Below are 19,728 nucleotides of genomic sequence, written 5' to 3' on the forward strand. Positions count from 1 at the left end.
TTGTGGGGAGGGAACGGCCAATACCCACCCAGATTTTAGCGGGCACTCTGCAGGTCACCTGGGAGCAAGCCAGGCCCACGGAGCTTCTCCATGCAGTACCTGCTCAGTCCTGTCGATAGCTGATTTTGTAGATAGTTGATAGTTCTCAGGAAAAATATTTTTCTTAGTGTTAAGCAACTAAATTACAAATGGAAAAGAAGCAACTCATGACCCTAAGTAGTCCTATAATTAATCAAGAATGAACTATAATTAACGAAGGATGGACTCCAGTACACATTTGGGGCAGAGGCTAAGGAGGTCCTTTCCAGTGTCAGGCTGAAGGAGGGCAGAGGAGCTGACAGGCAACCTTCAAACCCTCACCATGAAAGGGAAAAAACATCAACTTTTTTCATCTATCAATAAAACTATGTAAAAGTAAATTCACTGTATGTTACAGTGTTTCTAAAAATAGAAGAGTTAGCCATTTCCAAGAACTCCAAGTTTCCCCAAACTACTATCTTGAAGGCCTGAAAAAAATCCATTAAGCAATAGCATATATCCACAGAGTTGGAGTTTCCCTTCTTCCAGAACTGCAATCTGTTACCAAATCCTCTGGCAGGGGGCTGGTCTGGAACTGCCTGGGCTCCTAGCAGGTAATTTACACGGATCTTTAAAAACCATTCACCGCTCCTCCTCCCCGCTATAAAACAAACCTGTCTTTCAGAACAGCTCTGAAAGGGGGGCAGAATGCCCAGAGGAGGGGACAAGTCCCTGCCCGCGGGCCTCACCTACCACTCACCCAATTCAGGCCACAAAAAGCTGTGGCCCTGTTCTCATCTCAAGGCACCACTGCTTTCTCTGAACACCGTATATCTTCCGAATTCGCCTCTTGTCTTACTATTTGTAAAATGAAGACTCTCTTCCTTCTAGAAAGAAATAAAGCAAAAGGTGCAAACGATGCCAGGTGACCATGAAACTTACCTGCACCTGGGCAGCCTACAGGCCCAGCCTGGATCCGCAGGCGACCTCATCCACCGTGAAAGACCAGAAGCGTGTGGCAGGCAAGGGTGCCCGTGTTTTGCTCCCCACGGAGAGAAAGAGCGGTGAGAGAGAGCTTCTTCCACTTCAAAAAGCTGATAACCCAAAATTGGAAGAATCTGAATGAGAAAGTGCGTGCTAACAAAACAAAACAATAAAACAAGAAAGAAACCTAGGAGGGGAGGGGAACGCGTTTAAGAAGAATCACCTGTTTTCACCCCGCCGCGCGAGTTTCCTAGACTCGCGTGGGAAGGATGGGGAGGGAGCCGGGAGAGAGCGGGAAGCGCGAGGGCTTCGGGGCCCCCAGACTGGCGTCTCTTTTCCAGTGGTTTGCCCCAGGGTGAGTCATTTATCATCCTGGTGTCGGCTTCTTTATCAGTAAAATGGGGGTAATAATGCCTCTTCGCAGGGCGATGGTTAGGATTAAACGAAGTTAAACCCGCTGGAACCCAAGGGACGGCAGTTAACTGTTCGCTCCCTCCCTATCCACACCCGCAGCCAACTCCTCTAATTTCTAAGCTCCTACTCGCTACGCGGACCAGGGGGAAAGAGACCAGAAGAAGTGGCTTCCAGGTGACACTAGGCACCAGAGACCTGGTCTCGGGCTCCACTGATCGGACGGAAGAGTAGGGTCCAGGGAGAGCGCCCTGCGCCATCCCCGGCCCCGGGCGCACACGCTCGCCACGGATTCCCACCGCGCGTCTCTCCCTCCTGCCCCGGCTGCGCGGCCTCTTCGCCGGCGGAGCCCATCCCACCCGGGGCCGAGGGGCCCCGGCTGGGAGCCGGCTCCCTCCCTCCCATCCTGCCCATCGCTCCCCCGCCGCCGGGCGGCCGAGCAGGGGGGCCGTGGGGAGTTGGTTACCTGCAGCGAGCGCCCGGCACCGGGGGTGCAGGAGGGTGCTGTACCGCGCGGCGCGGGAGAGCAGCGGCGCAGACCAACCCCTCAACGGCCACGCTGCCGCCGAGAGCTGAGCGGCGCGGGGACTGAGGCTCCCGGCCTCGGGCCTCCTACCCGCCCACCCGGGCGCCACGCCCCTGGGCCCGCCCCTCTAGGCCCCGCCCACCGCATCCCCGCCTCGCCCTTGTCCACCGGTGCCCGGCGCGGGGCGCGCGGCTTCCGGCCGAGGTCAGCGCGCCCTCTGGGCAGTACCGCGGCCTGGGCCGAGCCCCGGCGGCCGAGCGCTGCCTCAGGGTCGCCCTGGTTCTACTTCCCTGAGCTGCGTAAGGGCTGGGCGCGTGAGTGGGGTCCTTTTCAAATTGTATGCCCCCTTCCTCGAAAGCAGGAAACGCGGGAAGTGCTGCTTTTTCTGATTTTAAAAATGAAAATATGTTTTATACCAAAAAAGAAAAAAAATGCAATGCCAAGGTTCTTCATATCATGTAAAGTTTAGAGATGACCATGTAGGGTTTTTTTCCTGATGAGCCTTGCTTACTAAATTTAGCATTTAAAACCTCATTACATTCATGTGTTTTTCATATAAAAACTGAGGTTAAATTGTGGAACAATCCACAGTGGCGTGGAAAGTAGAAAATGCGTCTCTCCCGCCCTTAAAGCACATAGCATTGTGTCAATTAAAGTCGACACTGTCTCCTTTCTAGCAAGGAGAGTATCATGTATGTGTCTTCTTCCGCTGGATTTTTAGCTCCCAGAGAGCAGAACAGGTTCTTACTCATCTGCATATCATTTATTCATTCAACACCCATATTGAAGTAAATGAAGGAACTAACTGTATACACACTCACTTTCCTGCCCACCGTGTCCTGCTGGGCTGTAGCGTAAACCTGAGACCCTGTGAGCAGGTGGGTTTCCCTGTAACAGAAGGCTTGCCTGGTCCTTGCTCAGGGGAGACACGTGATCTCAGAAAGCAGGGCTGGGCAGGCCTCGGGGGGACCACTGATGCTCTGAGGCCCACCCTCCTGGGCTTTGGACCTGAGAGATTAGACGCCCTGAGGGGGGGCTGCTTAGACGTGTCCACACAGAGCAGAGGATGACAGTGCCCCATAAGTGAAGCATAAATTCACCCCGCCACATAGCACACTGGTTTCATGTTAACCTACCTGTTCCTTTTGTGCAGACCTGGCCTTTTCTCTTCTAGGCTTTGGAATATTCTGGAAGGATTGCTCTGGACTCTCTTGTCCACTCCCCACCCTTGTGCCAGAGTGTTACTGGGTGAAGTCACAGGCCAGCTTTAGTGACAATGGCATAGGAGCTAATGAAAGATTCCTGGGGGAGGGTAAATCTTGCCTCTTCCCCAAGGAGATTCCTTCTCCAGTGACAATCTTGGACCGTCTTTCTTTAATTTTATTTGGGAAAGTAATCTTCTTATAATACATTATGTGCAAGACCTAGAACAAGGGGAACATGAGCTCCTTTTAAACTGTGGTTTATATATTTATTATGGAAACAAAAGTACAAACCCAAAATATCTTCTGCAACTACACACAGAATCTGCATTCCGGTCAGAACTAGAAAAAAGGTAATTTCAATTTGTTTTCTCCATCTATTGGTAATCCAGATGACTTTTTTTACTAAGGGACAAAATGATACCTTAAGTAAAGCCACTGTGAAGGCCAGTAGGCTGTGAAAACCCTCATAATGCATTATGAAATTAAAATCATAAATTTTGTTAATTTGATGTTTGCAGCTAAGCCTGTCACTTCTTTCCACTAGACTAATCACGTTTCCTTCAGCCTCACTAGACCAGTTTTTTCTTATTTTTTATTTTTTATTTATTTATTTATTTTTGTGTGTGTGAGGAAGATCAACTCTGAGCTAACATCCATGCCAATCCCCCTCTTTTTGCTGAGAAAGAGTGGCCCTGGGCTAACATCTGTGCCCATCTTCCTCTACTTTATATGGGACGCCGCCTCTGCAGTTAAGTGCGCACGCTCTGCTGCGGCGGCCCGGGATTCGCCGGTTCGGATCAACGGTTCGACGCACCACTTGTTAAGCCATGCTGTGGCGGCGTCCCATATAAAGTAGAGGAAGATGGGCATGGATGTCAGCCCAGGGCCAGTCTTCTTCAGCAAAAAAGAGGAGGATTGGCATTGGACATTAGCTCAGGGCTGGTGCTCCTCACAAAAAAAAAAAAAAGAAAGGTGTGGTAAGTGTAAAATACACAGTAGATTTTGAAGATTTAGTATGAAAAAAAGTTTTAACTATCTCATTTAAATTTATTTTTAAATATTGATTATATGTTGAAATGATAATATTTTGGATGTATTGATTTAAATATTATTAAAATTTTTAAAAATAAAAATAAAAGTGTGAATAAAATTTGTTACTAGCACAATAGTTGGAACTTTGAATATATGTTGCCAAAGCAATGCTAATTCTGTTCCCTAACACAATGTGTACAGTATTGTACTTCAGATATATTATGAGCATTGATGGATTGATCTGATTGTCTAACTTGAATGTGTAATATTGTTTTGATAGGAAAATTAATTTTGAGATCCAAACAATGGATTTATAAATTAACTTTTAGAATATATCTTTTTGGGCCGGCCTGTGGCTTAGCAGTTAAGTACGCGCGCTCCTCTACTGGCGGCCCGGGTTCGGATCCCGGGCACGCACCGACGCACCGCTTCTCCGGCCATGCTGAGGCCGCGTCCCACATACAGCAACTAGAAGGATGTGCAGCTATGACATACAACTACCTACTGGGGCTTTGGGGAGAAAAAAGGAGGAGGATTGGCAATAGATGTCAGCTCAGAGCCGGTCTTCCTCAGCAAAAAGAGGAGGACTAGCATGGATGTTAGCTCAGGGCTGATCTTCCTCACACACACAAAAAAAGAATATATCTTTTTTTGTCAAGTGGATACTGCATGTATCCCATAAACGTAATCGACTTATTTTTAATCACCACAATAACATGTACCCATCGTAAACCTACACGAGTGGTTCAGAAGGTATTTCTGGATCTCTCAGGGATGTATCAGTCCAGTCAGAAAATGGAAATCACAGCAGTTTACTTTCACAGAGAATTTAAAGACTTGGTTAAACAGGTAATGGAAGGTTGATAAGGCAAAAGGGAAAAAGTTTCTCTCTTTCTGTGGTCACGGAGAGAGAGAAACTGCAGGAAGCAGCTGCCATGGGTAGAGCTGGAGAGAGGAGAAGTGGGAGTCACCAGAAACCAAGAGCTGGGAGAGGGCCTCTGGGAGCAGGGACTCAGACCTCCCAGGATGGCAGTACCCACTGGTGGTATTATTTCTGAAGGTAAATGTTGAGGCTGGATCTGAGAGGGTGGATTAAACACTAGAAATTGGAAATGACTGCTGCCAACAGGGAAAAGAACCATTGCTTGGTGACATCAGCAGGGACAGCAAGTAAATATCAAGGAGCAGGTCCCTCATCCGTCCTCCAGCTTTCCAGTCTCCTCAAGCGTCCACTAGTGGCCCCACCGTAGAGGAAACGTGGTCTGCCGCATCATAGCCACAGCATCACTGGACAGAGTATGCAAGGATGGGTTTGAGCTGCGAGATATACCTTAATAACCAGCACAGGGACTAAACTCATGATTACAAGTATCGACTGTCCTAACATTTATAGATGCAGGGAAGTGCTGACAAACACAACTGTTACAGCGACAATGAATACACTTCTCCTACATTCTTTAAATATCATAATAAAACTGGTTAAAAGTACAGCTCAAGTAAGGGGACAGTGTTGGACTTGACCCTGTTATTGACCCTGTGGTCTCACAAGCCAGTGATGGTTAAAGACACCCCACACCCACAGCCTTTTGTGTTCCAGGAAACAGCGTCCTGTGAAGAGCCACCGCCTTTCCTCAAATGACTTAGCTAAGACTCACAGAGAGCTCCTTGTTTATCTAGACAAGGCCAAACACAGAGCCCCTAAATTCCCTTCTCTGTCTCATAAATGATTAGCTGAGCTGTTTGACCCCACTGACCAATGCGCACAAAATGCCCGCTCACTGTACTTGAGCAAACTTTACCAGGCTTCCCTCCTCCCCAAGGCTTGACTTGCATCCACTTTGGCCTAAACCAGCATTGCCATGATGAATAAACCCCTTAAAGGGCCATCCCCAGAAGCCCCTTCCCAGCTGACCTCAAAGAAAACCTTTTCTGATCAATTGTCCCATCAGTCACCTGCTTATCACACTCCCTAACAGTTCTTTATAGCCTCATTGACTCTTCCCTATAAAAAGAAAAGCCCCTTCTGCCTGATCTTTCAAAAGGTCAGATATTACCATCTAAGCACTCTCCGCATTACGATCTCCCGTCCCCCTAGGGCAATAAGCCCCTTCCCCTAATTGAGATAATCCTTTTGAATAAAGTCTCTCCTTTACCTAAATCCAGATTTGGGTTTTATTTGACAGTTTCTGGTGCTGTGACTGGGCTTAAGATTGGACCTCACCTATGGACCTCCACCATCTGTCTCCACCCAGGGAATGGTGCCACATTTGGCCATTTCAGGATCCTCTGGTGAGTTCAGTGCTTGAGCCAGTGCTCTGGATGTCTTGTCTCCTGAGGCACAGTAAAGAGTTACTTTAATTCTCTCCAGCAAAGAGAGAATCTTTTCCAGCAGAGATCCTCTCTCTGGCCCTCCTGGGAGGCCTCCTCTGCTTTTCCTCAGTTCCCCAACCAGGGATTGTGCGGGGGAATTAATCAAGTGGGACTCTTTCTCAGCTCCTGTAAATTGATTTCTTTGGGTTAACTGTCTGTTAATCCCATGGGTAACTCCTACTCTGTCAGGCACCCTCTCGCCTCTTCTCCCACTAACTGCATGCCATTATGGCACTAATCCATTTAATATCTTCAAGAATTGGGCCGGGGCTGCGGCTTAGCAGTTAAGTGCGGGCACTCCGCTGCTGGCGGCCCAGGTTCGGATCCCGGGTGCGCACCAACGCACTGCTTCTCCCGCCATGCTGAGGCCGCGTCCCACATACAGCAACTAGAAGGATGTGCAACTATGACATACAACTATCTACTGGGGCTTTGGGGGAAAAAAGGAGGAGGATTGGCAATAGATGTTAGCTCAGAGCCAGTCTTCCTCAGCAAAAAGAGGAAGATTAGCATGGATGTTAGCTCAGGGCTGATCTTCCTCACAAAAAAATAAATAAATCTTCAAGAATTGGCAAAATTTGCTAAAGGCAATTTAGAACTTCAAAGAGCTCTTTGGGAAATTTGAGATCACCCCAAACTGGCTCATCGAAGACCTCTCCCTTCCCATTATCCCTTCTCCTCCTCCTTTCTATCACCTTACCCTTCTCTTCAGTTGCCTTGAATCTTTGATCTGTCCTCCTTCAACACCCCCTACTTCCTCTACCCACTATCCACCCCTGTCAGATCTTCCCTATCCCTCCAGCCCTTCAATTCACAGTCACTCCAGATTTAGGCCCCCTCTGTTCTGCTCACCTCCCCTTCACCCCACTGGTGAAGGAAGGATCCCCTGCCCTAAACAGTATGAGATGGGCAGACACACGCCCCGATACTGGACAGATGAGACTGATAGCACTTTATTAGTCACCTAGACTCACAGCCTGGGGCCGAGGAGGACACTGCATACCATTCAGGGTCACATGAGGGTTATGCTCAAGAGCAGAGGGAATGGTCAGGGGCTGTGGGAGGCAGGCTTTGCAGCAGAAGGGATGGGTGACCCTGGGCTCCCACGGGAATACGTGATGGTTTATTTAAATAACTTTGTGGGCTGACAGGGAGGTAAAACTCCTTAGATTGAGGATAAAGAGGGGTGCATCTGATCTGGCTGATACAGGAACTAGCTGAGTGTGGAGCCATTTCCTCTCGGTGGAGGCATATCTGGCAAAAGCAGGGAAACTCACAGTTAGGCCTTTGGGCCCTGTGAGAATCAAAGACGTTAAGTCAGCACATGAAATTTCAGCCCTTATAATAAGCCCTCTCCCCATCAGGGCTCTCGAAGGGCTCGGGGACCCCAACAACAACCACTTGAGCCTGAAAAAGGTCATTGGGAACAGACTGGATATTTTGTCTGTTCATGTAGGCTTTGGAGACACATGGATGGCCACTTGGTCTTTCCTCAGTTCTTTGCCCAAAGTTAAGTCCACAGACTTCATAAGATCACATGTCAGGGCAGAGGAAATCTTAAGGGTCTGCTCCACAAATATTGGTGAATATGCTTAAACCTCATATTGAGCAGACCATTTGCCAGAAACACAGTCCTGGTAAAAATGTAAAGGTGGGAAAAGGATGAGAGCTAGCATTTTTATGTGAACCAACGAGTTGAAATTTTTTTTTGAAGAAGGAACACTTCCAAAGTCATTTTACAAGGCCAGCATTACCCTGACACCAAAACCAGACAAAGACACTACAAAAATAGGAAACTACAGGCCAATCAATATCCCTGATTAACATAGATGCAAAAATCCTCAACAAAATGTTAGCAAACTGAATCCAACAATACCTTAAAAAGATCATATATCATGATCAAGTAGAATTTATTCCAGGGATGTAAGGATAGTTCAGCATCTGCAACTCAATCAACATGATACACCACATTAACAAAGTGAAGGCTAAAAATCATATGATCATCTCAATAGATGCAGAAAAAGCATTTGACAAAATTCAACATCCATTCATGATAAAAACCCTCAACAAAATGGGTAGAGGAGGAATGTACTTCAACATAATAAAGGCCATATATGACAAGCCCACAGCTAACATCATACTCAACAGTGAAAAGCTGAAAGCTTTTCTTCTAAGAACAGGAAAAAGACAGCGATGCGCACTCTCATCACTTTTATCGAACACAGTATTGGAAGTCCTAGCCATAGCAATTAGGCATGAAAAAGAAATAAAAGTTATCCAAATTGGAAAAGAAGAAGTAAAACTGTCACTATTTAGAGATGACATGATACTATATATAGAATTGAAATTCTAAAATTAAAGTTATAAACTCTCTATTTGTTCCTGTCTATATATTTATGTGTGTGTGTATATATATATATATATATATATATATATGTACAAGTATTATATATATAATATTGTCCTACCTCTGGATGGTATTACCAAATAAGATTATAAAATTCCTTAAAGGTTCTCAATTCTGATCGACTAGGAGATAAGAGCTTATATAAATTAAATACTCCTAAAATTCCCATAAATTAAAGATATTGAATTTCTAATACTTTCAAAAGTATTTGTATGGAAACTATCCCAAATGTTTTTAAAATTCAAGTTCACATAATTTAGGTAAATCTTTAGCAAAGGAGACTCGTCTAATATTGTTGGTTTAATAAAAACAGCTGTATCTTCTGAGTTATCAGCATTAACTATAAAACAAGCATATATTTTTATTCTATTTGGGCACCTTCTTCCTAAACCTATGCAGGTTTCCTGATCAATAAGCCAGTGTTACAGCTACTACATGTTTAAAGTTATAAAAAATGTAAATTTGTGTTTAACCAAATGGAATCATTATTCTGACAATGATTTCAACAATAATTATGTCTAGTAATATGTCAGCTTGAAGATAGTTTCCAAGATCTTTTAGGTATCTTAAAACCTTAGACTTATGCTAATTTAAATTAACTGATAGATTATCATTAAATTCCTAGATTATTTCTAAGTAAGATAGAATACTGGAACATAATTTTAAGTTTATGTAAACTTAAATTTTTGCCTCTTATTTTTATGGTACAGAGATGCTAAATATATTTTGATCTGTTAGTGAACATGTTCATTTTTGCCACATTGAGTAGTTGTATAAGAAAGTGTATGATTATAAAAAACGTCATGAGATGTATATTCTTAAGCTTGGCTAGTCTGCTACGATATGTTGGTGTATGACAGTTCACAATTGTCTACCTCATAGTTTTCTCTGTGAGTGTGTTAGTTTGCTAGGGCTACCATAACAAAGTACTAGAGACTGGGTGGCTTAAACAGTAGAATTTTATTTTCTCACAGTTCTGGAGGCTAGAAGTCCAAGATCAAGGTGTCGGCAGCATTGGTTTCTTCTGAGACCTCTCTCCTTGGCTTGTAGATGACCATGACCATCTACTCCCTATGCTTTCATGTGGTTTTCCTTTTGTGTGTATCTATGTCCTAATCTCCTCTTCTTATAAGGACACTAGTCATATTAAATTAGGGCCCACTCTAATGACCTCATTTAACTTAATTACCTTTTTAAAGACATGATTTTCTTTTCTTTTTTTTTTTTTTTTTGTGAGGAAGACCAGCCATGAGCTAACATCCATGCCAATCCTCCTCTTTTTGCTGAGGAATACTGGCCCTGAGCTAACACCTGTGCCCATCTTCCTCCACTTTATATGGGACACTGCCACATCATGGCCTGACAAGCGGTGTATCAGTGCACGCCCTGGATCCGAACCTGGGCCGCCAGCAGCAGAGCGAGCACACTTAACCGTTACACCATGGGACCGGCCCCTAAAGACACTATTTTCAAGTATAGTCATATTCTGAGGTACTAGGGGTTAGGACTTCAACATATGAATTTTAGAAGAACACAATTCAGCCCATAACAGTGGGCGAGACTCTACTTGGAGAAATAATGCCAGAAAAGGACAACTTTGTATGCAAGGTATGCAGGATGTATTTTTTTAAGAAAGGGAGAGTAATTTTATCCTAAAATAAAATGACTGGTTATTCCAGGATGCGACGGAGAAAAGTGTAGGAAAAAACAGAAGGGATGTTGAAAGTTGTAGAAGGTTCTCAGAGAGGGAATTTTGTTTGTCATTGTCAAAGCTGGCTAAGGTTTGATAGCTTCATTTATAAGATTTTTTTAAAGCTTTAGTGTCAAATAATTATACTGATATAAATCAGAATTTAGTGTTCTCTGTTAAAATGACAAAATTTTCTTGGATTCTTGGTCTGGTCTTTTTTTTTTTTGGTGAGGAAGATCAGCCCTGAGCTAACATCCATGCTAATCTTCTTCTTTTTGCTGAGAAAGACCAGCTCTGAGCTAACATCTATTGCCAATCCTCCTCCTTTTTTTCCCCAAAGCCCCAGTAGATAGTTGTATGTCATAGCTGCACATCCTGCTAGCTGCTGTATGTGGGACACCGCCACAGCATGGCCAGAGAAGCGGTGTGTCGGTGCACACCCGGGATCCGAACCCGGGCCACCAGTAGCAGATCGCGCATACTTAACCGCTAAGCCACGGGGCCGGCCCATGGTCTGTTCTTAATAAGAGGTTGTAAAGAGGTTTTTCTTTACTTTCTGAGTAATCTGCCTAGAAGGCAAAGATTCTGTGTCTGATCAGAATAATTTCCTGTGCCTTATGTTGACTTTATCATATTCTCGATTATTTAAAAAAAAGTCTTCTCATTTTTGAAAGAGCTATGGTTCTTTACAATCATGTTACCCCCATGTTTACTTTTAAAATCTTCTGTTGCCACTTTGATTTTGGACTGACTTCATTCCGCATGCCATATAAACAAACAAATTTTCTTGCTACTTGCATTATTTTTGAAATAAATTCTTATCAGATTTTTTACTTTTTTGGGTTTTTTTTTTTTTTTGGTGAGGAAGATTGGCTCTGAGCTAACAACTGTTGCCAATCTTCCTCTATTTCATATATGGGACGCCGCCACAGCATGGCTTGATGAGCAGTGTATGAGTCTGCACCCAGGATCCAAACTCGTGCACCCCAGGCTGCAGAAGCGGAGTGTGAGAACTTAACCACTACACCACCAGGCCAGCCTCAGATCTTTCACTTTTGAAAATGATCAGTAATAAGTTAACCACGACCATTCTAAGTGTTTCATCATCTACAGATAGATTTTTGTTTTACTCTGATGCTTCCCGGAAAGTGCTTGCAAAGCAGCTACAGGGCAGATGCTCTTTCTTCAACAATGAAGGACTGTCTCAGAGACCCATGGAAAAGGACTCTGCCAACCAGGTGCTCTGGGACACAGACTTCTGATGACTTTGAGAACATACCAGTGGAGTGAGTCGAGATTTCCAGAACTCTAGAGAAGAAGCAGATGTGTTCATGAGACTGCTAACCAAGATCAATCAGAACTTGAATTACTTGGGACTGAATGAAGATCTGATGAAGGATGATTATGCGTTTTTTTGGAATATTGCTGATTCTTTAATGTTCTATTTTTTCTGGATATAAAGAACCCTTTTCTCTTTTCCCTTAAGCTATCTGTAACTCATAACAATTTAGTAGACTATCCTTTTGTAAATAGAAATAAAATTTATCTTTCTTCTCCCTGCTTTCCCCTTCAGAATTAAGAATCTCATTGAATGTTCTTATTTTCATGGCTATATAGTTATTTGCATGGGTTCAGTAAGCGTTTATCCTCCTTGTTAATAGAATATAATTGGAAACATTGGTTAAAAAAAAAAACAATGCTTTGACTGGAATGTCATATTTGAGAATGATACTCACTTACTAGACACTTTTAAGAAGCTAATGTTGACTTTATTATGGAGCCAATGCTTACAAAACCCTCTTAGAAAAACTGGCCTGGGGCCGGCCCAGTGGCAGAGCAGTTAAGTTCCCACCTTCTGCTTCCGATGCCTGGGGTTCACCAGATCGGATCCTGGGCACAGACCTACTCACCACTCATCAAGCTATGCTGAGGCAGTGTCCCACAAAGAAGAGCTACAACCATGATAGACAACTATGCACTGGGGCTATGGGGAGAAAAAAGAAAAAGAGAAAGATTGGTAACAGAATGGGCCGACCCGTGGCTTAGAGGTTAAGTGTGCGCTCCTCTACTGGCGGCCCGGGCAGATCCCGGGCGTGCACCGACACACCGCTTCTCTGGCCATGCTGAGGCCACGTCCCACATACAGCAACTAGAAGGATGTGCGACTATGACATACAACTATCTACTGGGGCCTTGGGGAGAAAAAGGAGGAGGATTGGCAATAGATGTTAGCTCAGGGCTGGTCTTCCTCAGCAAAAAGAGGAGGATTAGCATGGATGTTAGCTCAGGGCTGATCTTCCTCACAAAAATAAATAAATAAATAAATAAATAACATTTCTAACAAAAAAAAAAGAGTACGAAGATTTAAGTCCTCTCCTTCCATACAGAAAAGAGTTCCCAGAGATAAGATCATCTCCTCTTCTTCCCAGTACAGAGAGGGAGATACCTTTACAAATGGAGATTTCCCTTATAAATGTAAATGTTTTGGTAAACAAAACTTTGAAAAGAGTGCGTTTAGCAAGAACCCTCCCAGTCTGTCACTTTTAGGCGCAAGTTTGGGGGAAGATTCAAGTTTCTTTCCCAGAAAATAATCAAAGTAAAGAGATATTGTCGGGGGAAGAGGGAGAATCTCCCTCTGCCCTTTCCCTTAAGGTTCTTCTGGCTGGCCAAATAATCAACAAGACAGGTTAGCAGGAGAAAATAATACCAAGTTTAATAACATGTATACATGGGAGAAAGCAGGGACACTGCGTTTCTCAACACAATAGCAGAAATTCTCGTCTTAAATACCATGTTCAGCTAATGACAAAGGAGGATGTTGGGGGGGGGGGAGTCAGTTACAGGAGATTACCACTAAAGCACAGTAAACAAGAGTAAGGTTATTATGCAGATTTAAGTCATCACCTTCCACATTGATAAGTCACTAGGAATGAGCTCATCCCCCTCTCTTCTCCAAACAGAGAGGGAGATACCTTTACAAATGGAGATTTCCCTTATAAATGTAAATGTCTGTCTGGCAACTCCTTGCAGGGCCATCCAAAGAATGTGGCCAGAGACAGAACTTCTGATAAGAAGGGCTTGTTGGTGCATCTATTTTACATTATATTTACAGCCATCATGATAATAACTCCTTCCTGAAACAGATCATTCATTTTAAATTCTTTAGGCAGTTTGGGAGGGGAAACTCAAATATTTTTCCTGAGCTCTCTGAGTCCTTATTGTCTTCAGCTCGAAATAATCCGCATACCAGAGTGGTGCTTCCTGGGGCAGCTTGCCCTGAGCACCATCAATATCTTTCAGGGTGGCCAATTTTGATCTCCCACAAATGCTATCATGGTATAAATTGCTACAAACTTTCTGGAAGGCAGTTGGACAATGTGAATACATATAACAATCATTCGTCTAGGAATTTATCCTATGTAAGAAATTTCACAAGTGCACAGAGATTTTTGAATAAGGACGTTCACTGATTATATGAACATCCTTATTATATTGATTATATTGGAAACAATAAGGGTTGTTAAAAGACAATTTTCAGAAAAAGGTAAAATCATGACTCATACAGATAATAAAAATGAACGTGTTAAAGAATTTATTTCACTTATATGATATGAGGGAGTCAGGCAAATATTATAACTAAGTTCAAAGGGAAAGTCAAAACAGTACAGATTTATTTGGAGTAAAGGAATGTTGAGATGAATTGCAAAACTTATTTTTCCACAGGACTGGGGACAGGGAAGTCAATTAATTACTACTGCACAGGACAGAATGTACATATCTATCAGTTACCTGTGAAGGGGAGCAGAATTTCTCACCCCAAAAGATGACTCTTTGCATAAGGATTATTTTAGGCTGATTATTTTTAAGACACAGAAGACACAGGAAAAGCTCCATTTGTAAGGGTGACTCCCTCTCTGTACCAGGAAGGATGACTACATCACTAGAAACTTATCAGTTGGGGGCCGGCCCCATGGCTTAGTGGTTAAGTGCACACGCTCCGCTGCTGGTGGCCCAGGTTCGGACCCCGGGCGCACACTGACGCACGGCTTCTCCGGCCATGCTGAGGCTGCGTCCCACATACAGCAACTAGAAGGATGTGCAGCTATGACATACAACTATCTACTGGGGCTTTAGGGGGGGAGAAATAAATAAATAAAATCTTTAAAAAAAAAAAAAGAAACTTATCAGTGGGGAAGGCATGGACTTAAATCCATGTAACAATCCTACTCTTGTTTACTGTGCTTTGTCTGGTAACCACCCATAACCGACTCTCCTCACCCCCAACATCCTTCTTTTGTCTTTAGCTGAAGACGGTATCTAAGGTAATAAGTTGGGCCATTTTGGAGAATTGCTCAGTTTTCCTGGGTCTCTCCCATATATACGGGAAGTATATACACATTATTAAAGTCCCGTGTGTTTTTCTCCTATTAATCTGTCTTTTTATTACAGGAGAGGGTCTTAGCCAAGAACCTGGAAGGGTAAGGGGAAAAATACTTTCCTCTACACCTGCAACTTAGAAAGAGCAGCAAATAGCTCAAAGACAATCAATAGGGCTAGAATGCATGGTGTTTCATTGAAACACTATTATTTTTAAAAAACAGAGTTCATTGATAGAAAAATTATGTTGTGTTGATATCATGCAGCTGTAAAAAAATGATGGAGATGTCACGCTATTTTGTTATAGAAAGCAATGTTAATATGTCATTAAATGAAAAAAAAAGTAATACTATATGTGTTATTACCCATGATCAAAGATATATGTCAATAATACATATGCAGTCATTTCTAGGGATTTTTTACAATATTCTACTTAAACATTTGAGTAAAAAATATACATACAAACATTGTTCACAAATATCATAGCTTTAAAAAGATATTTCCATTTTGAAAAAAATAATATAAATTGCATGAATAAATAAACTGGTCAGCAGTAAATTTAACATTTCTGTCAAAAAGAAAAAAGAAACTTAGTGAGCACACGCCTATCAGCACACGCCTATCAGAATGTTTAACAGGAAAAACAACTTAAAAGAAGTACCTGTCAGGGGCCGGCCCGGTGGCGCAAGCGGTTAAGCGCACGGGCTCCGCTGCGGTGGCCCGGGGTTCGCCGGTTCGGATCCCGGGCGTGCGCGCCACTTGGCAAACCATGCTGTGGCGGCGTCCCACATAAAGTAGAGGAAGATGGGCACGGATGTCAGCTCACGGCCAGTCTTCCTCAGCAAAAAGAGGAAGATTGGCATGGATGTTAGCACAGGGTCGATCTTCCTCACACACACACAAAAAAGAAGTACCCGTCTGAATACATATCCATGCAACGGAATGCTACTTAGCTTAAAAAAAAAATGATTCACACAAGAATATGGATGAATGGCACAGACTTTGTGCTGAGATAAAGATGCCAAACACAGAAGAACATATACTGTTTGATTCATATTTATATATTTGAAATTCTGAACAGGTAAATCTAGTCTATAGGACAGGAAGGAGAGTGGTTGTCACCTGGGGCTGAGCGGGGGAGGCTTACTCTTGGGGATGAGAGAAATGATCTTTATCTTGATTGTGGTAGTGATTACATGGGTACATATATTTCTCAAAACTCATTGAAGTGTATACACTTCATAATAAACATAAACCTAAAATGGATGTATTTTATTGTATGTGTAGGGGAGGAAAAATAATTTTCCCTCCACCTTTCTAGGTTCTTGGCTGAGATCTCCCTGTAATAGAAGATAGATTAACAGGAGAAAAACAAACGGAAGTTTAATAACACGTATACCTCCTGTATACGTGGGAGATATCCAGGAGAACTGAGTAACTCCCTGAAATGGACCAAGCCACCATCTTAAATATCATTTCCACTGCAAGACAAAAGGAGATATTGGTGGTGGATGTGGGAAGCCAGTTGTGGGAGATTACTAGGCAAAGCACAGTAAACAAGGGTATGGTTGTTATGGAGACTTAAATCCATGCCTTCTCCGTAGGTAAGTTTCTAGAGATGTAATCATCCCCCTCTTCCTGGTACAGAGAGGGAGACACCCTTACCAATGGAACCAATGGAGATTTCCCTTATAAATGTAAATGTCTCTTACAAAAAGGTGACTTCTATTTGGTTTTCAGAGCTTCTCCTGTGTTTGCTGTTTCTTAAAAATAACCATCTCAAGATAATCCTTATGCCAAGAGGCATATTTTGGCGTGGCATAGTCTGCTCCCCTTCATATGTAAACTATACTTCAATACAATTGACTTTTTAAAAAAAATCTGTTTAAAAAGACTAGAAGGTGGGCCTGCCCGTGGCTTAGCGGTTAAGTGCTCGCGCTCCGCTGCTGGCGGCCCAGGGTTCGGACCCGAGGGCGCACCAACCACCTCTTCTCCGGCCATGCTGAGGCTGTGTCCCACACACAGCAACTAGAAGGATGTGCAGCCATGACATACAACTATCTACTGGGGCTTTGGGGGAAAAATAAATAAAAAAATAAAATTATAAAAAAGAAAAAGACGAGAAGGTGTAAACAGAAAGGAGAGAGCATGTGTTGGGGAGGATCTGGACACGCTGAGTTTGCAACGATGCTGAGTTTTCAAGGAGCAGAGGACCTCTCGGCCTCTGGAAATATGCCTGGGCTCCAGTGTTTCCTATGTAGAAGCCATCTGGAAAGGGATGGCTGGTGCAGCCATGACACTAAGTGCACTCTTTTGAGGTTGAAAGTGCCCAGGAGAAGCTGGGGGGAATTTTTACAATTATGAGGCACTGGCATAGCAAAGGAAGGGGGAAGGGTTGGAGGCAGTGGAGGAAAAACAAATTAACACTGTGTCCTGGACACCAGCGAGCGTGGGCTGACATGGTAAAAGAGACAGCAGAGTCAGGTAGGTTCACAGAGTATTTTAAGCTGAGCACTAGAATTCTCATGCTAAATGAACAAGAACATTCCAGGTATAAAACTGTTTTTAATACTGACTCGCAAGCGGAGGTTGACATGTGGCAGAGATGCCCTCTGGTGGTAGTATCGAAAACCAAGTGTATAAACATAAAATAGTTGAGAAATATGATGAAAATCAGCTCTAGTTTTTAAATACATTAGATGTAAGAAGTAAATATAATGAATTGGTACCACAGGAAAATCCACTGTACTTAGCTAGCATTATCTAAAATAAAGAGCTTGATAGACTTTCATTTCCTGGGCCGGCCCCGTGGCTTGGCAGTTGGGTGAGCGCGCTCCGCTGCTGGCGGCCCAGGTTTGGGTCCTGGGCACGCGCCGACGCACTGCTTCTCCGGCCTGTTGGGGCCCCGTCCCACATGCAGCAGCTGGAGGGATGTGCGGCTATGGCATGCAGCTGTCTGCTGGGGCTTTGGGGGAAAAAAGGAGGAGGATTGGCAATAGATGTTAGCTCAGAGCCCGTCTTCCTCAGCAAAAAAAAAGAGGAGGATTAGCATGGATGTTCGCTCAGGGCTGATCTTCCTCACAAAAAAAAAAAAAAAAGACTTCCATTTCCTGTCAAGAGAGAGTAACAGGGATCAGATTTGCCTTCTGTTAAAAACAAGACCAAAATGGAGTTGCTTATGCTAAGCCCCATATCACCAAACCAAGACTTAATTACAGTGTCAGCTCTCCCAGAAATGGAATTTTAAACCAGTCAGTCAGGAATCGCCTGATCAGCATTATTTAGGTAATCTGCCTGGTAGACCCCTGCCATCCCCTAAAGGAAAGTGACCTCGTAATAGCCAACCCACTTTTTTGTCTAGCGTAACTCCCTTGTTTCCTCTCTCTTCTGCCTATGAAAGTCTCATTTTGTACAGCTCCTTGGAGCTCCTTTCTATCTGCTAGATTGGATGCTGCCAATTCATGAATCGTTGACTAAAACCAATAGGATCTTTAAAATTTACTCAGTTGAATTTTGTATTTTAACACTTCCCATCTGAAACAAATGAGAAATCAAACAAAATACATTAAAACTATTTCTGAAATAATGTTTTCCAGAAATTGGACATCAGGCAGCACAGGACAGTGATTGAAAAATGGGAAACAAATGAGGCGAGCCCTGTGATTGCCCTGGAGAGTGTTTCCAGGCTGCAGCTGAGGGAGGCGTAACTCAGGCAGAGCTCAGCAGCCTTCCTGAGATAGAGAACCAGAGCTGGGAGTCCAGGGAGGCCAAGGAAGCTAGACTCTGCGGGGCAAAATACCAGAAAGGAGAGAACAACATAGGGAGAGAGCTCCAAAGATCTGCAGAGAGTGCTCTTCAATCTTCAGCTGAGAATGCCTGTTTACGAGGAAACTGCCTGAGGCCACAAAAGAAGCCCTTGGAAGGAGCAGAGGGAACAACGCCACAGCTCATGAAGAGTTGAGAACAGCACCTAGTCCGACCAGCCAGGGTGGAAACCCTTGTAATTGAAGAGACATCAGATGAAGTACACAGCAGTGGGCAAAACCATCCCTGGACTGAAGGTTGCTCGGGTCTGAATAGCAAAGCTCACAAGCATATTTCAAAAGGATCAAACTATTTCCAAGTAACTGACCTGGGTCCCCAAAATAAGGTCAAGAATATTTATAGAAATAAAAATATAGCCAGCACCCAACAAGGCAAAATTCACGATGTCTGGCATCCAATCAGAATTTACCAGGCATGCAAAGAAGCTAGAAAATATGACCCCCCCCACATAAAGGGGGAAGAATCAATCAATAAAAACAGACCTTTTAAAATGATGATAGGACATTAAAACAGTTGTTATAACTGAATCCCATATGTTCAAGAAGGCAGAAGAAAGATTGAGCACATTAAGTAGTAATATGGACGACCTAAAATCAGGCTTCTAGAGATCAAAAATACACCAACTGATATGAAAAAAAATAGCTGGGATTAACAGCAGATTAGACAGGGAAGAAGAAAAGATTAGTGTACTTTAAGACAAAGCAATAGAAACTATAACAGTAATAGAAAATTAATCACAGAGAAAAAAGACTGAAGAAATGAACAAAGCATCAGTTGGCTGTGGGACCACCTAGAAGCAGCACAATGTATGTGTCATTGGAGTCTTTGCTCTCCTTTCTATTAACTTATTTCCAAACTCTTTTTCTACTGTGTCCACTTTAAC

At 43.4% G+C, this 19,728-nt stretch overlaps 1 protein-coding gene across 2 annotated transcripts in view; it reads right to left on the reverse strand.

Annotated features, from left to right (window-relative positions):
* GCNT1 (glucosaminyl (N-acetyl) transferase 1) overlaps positions 1–1,981 on the reverse strand; it is a 47,365-nt gene extending 45,384 nt beyond the window's left edge. For both annotated transcript variants that reach the window (XM_058565625.1, XM_058565623.1), the window contains exons 1-2: positions 1,880–1,981; positions 961–1,112 (exon numbers count right to left, since the gene is read on the reverse strand). The gene's annotated coding sequence lies outside the window, so the exon portion shown is untranslated. The remainder of the gene's footprint in view (positions 1–960; positions 1,113–1,879) is intronic.
* Between the last annotated feature and the right edge of the window lie 17,747 nt (positions 1,982–19,728).

This window comes from Diceros bicornis, chromosome 22 (assembly GCF_020826845.1).
Source record: "Diceros bicornis minor isolate mBicDic1 chromosome 22, mDicBic1.mat.cur, whole genome shotgun sequence".
Classification (NCBI taxonomy): domain Eukaryota; kingdom Metazoa; phylum Chordata; class Mammalia; order Perissodactyla; family Rhinocerotidae; genus Diceros; species Diceros bicornis.